Source organism: Buceros rhinoceros, unplaced genomic scaffold (genome assembly GCF_000710305.1).
Source record: "Buceros rhinoceros silvestris isolate BGI_N320 unplaced genomic scaffold, ASM71030v1 scaffold24283, whole genome shotgun sequence".
In the NCBI taxonomy this organism is placed as follows: Eukaryota; Metazoa; Chordata; class Aves; order Bucerotiformes; family Bucerotidae; genus Buceros; species Buceros rhinoceros.
In genome coordinates, this window is record NW_010405719.1 from 26451 (window position 1) to 27766 (window position 1316).

The 1316-nt window shown below is 62.8% G+C and overlaps 1 protein-coding gene across 1 annotated transcript in view; it reads left to right on the forward strand.

The window, feature by feature from the left end:
* The window catches only part of STK11 (serine/threonine kinase 11), a 31802-nt gene that overhangs the window by 26281 nt on the left and 4205 nt on the right, over positions 1 to 1316 (forward strand). The gene's annotated exons all lie outside the window — the stretch shown is intronic.

A 1316-nucleotide genomic window follows, 5' to 3' on the forward strand; every position in this document is an offset into this window, starting at 1 on the left:
GTGCGAGGTGAGAGCCGGGGGCCCCAGCCGCAGAGCTGCGGCGGCAGCTGGACCGTGGGATCGGGGCAGCAGTTTCTTTGTCTTGCCGCCTGCACCAACAAAATGCGACTCTCTGGATCGGTTGCTCCGTTTTGGAGGGCAGTTTCGAGCACGGTCTGCAGGGATGCTCGTTTCTGTCACCGCGGGGTGGTGACCCGTCCTTGGAAAGCCCCGCTTTCGGTAGTTCAGGACTAACCGAAGTGCTGCGGGCAGCCGGGCCAGCTCAGGACCTGGGTGGCAGCAGGGGCTGCTCTTGCCAACCCTGGCACCCAAGGACCTCGTCTTCCTCTTGGTTTCCCAGCTGGGCAGAATTGCTGTTTTGAAGCACCCTCACAAAGTGTCAGGCCTTGAATCGTAACAAGCCTCAGTTTGTACCCGCGAGCCATGTGTGCTCTGCGTTCGGGTAACGACTTGGACCAGGGTTGGCTTCCCAGGCAGTGCCGTCCGAGGGGAGACAGGGAGCACTGCTTGGAGCCCACCGTGCTCCCCCCGACAGCTGTGCAGCCCCTCAGGCACTGGCTGCCCTCAGGGATGGGGCATGGCAGAGCCTGCCAGGCTGGAGGGAGCCTCCTCAACAGGAGACAGACCTGCTTCCAAGAGCTGCTTCACCGGTGGCAGTCGGGTAATTGATAACCTGTTCTGACCTCTGCTCTCTGCTTACGTCCCGCAGCTTTGTGCTAGACCCTGGCCAGGGCCAGGCCTTTCCTTGCAGTTCGGGGGGGCTCTGTGGAAGGAGGGACCCTCTTAAAAATGCGACAGATTCTGAAGTGCCTCCTGGATTGCTGGGGCCTGTCTCGCTGCCCAAGCAGGACGAGATCCCGCCAAGGCGCTCCCTGTGTCGCGGCTGGCTGTTCCCCCCGCGGGAGCTCTCGCTGGGAACAGCCTCGCAGAACGGTTGGGGCTGGGAGCCCCATCCCGGGCAGTGGGGCCTGAGTGCAGCCATGGGGCTGCCAGCCTTGAAAATCGCTGACAGCCCTTTCCCAGTCCATGTTTTTCCTTTCTGAACTGGCTTCAGGAGGCAGAGGGGAGGAGTGGGTGATCTGTGTGTGCCCGGAACCTCTGTGGGACTGGCAGGGCCTCCTCCCCTGCCAACCCCAGAGCCCCCAGGACGGTCTGTTACCGCTCTGCTGGTGTCAGGCTGAAGAACAAGCGTGTGGAGGGTGGTGGATTCTTCAGGGGCTGTCAAAGGCCACGGTCCAGGCAGGGACCGGAGCTCAGGAGCTGCCCAGGTGCAGGAGGAGGGTTCCGCTGCGCTGGATGTGCTCGCGCTGCTCCTT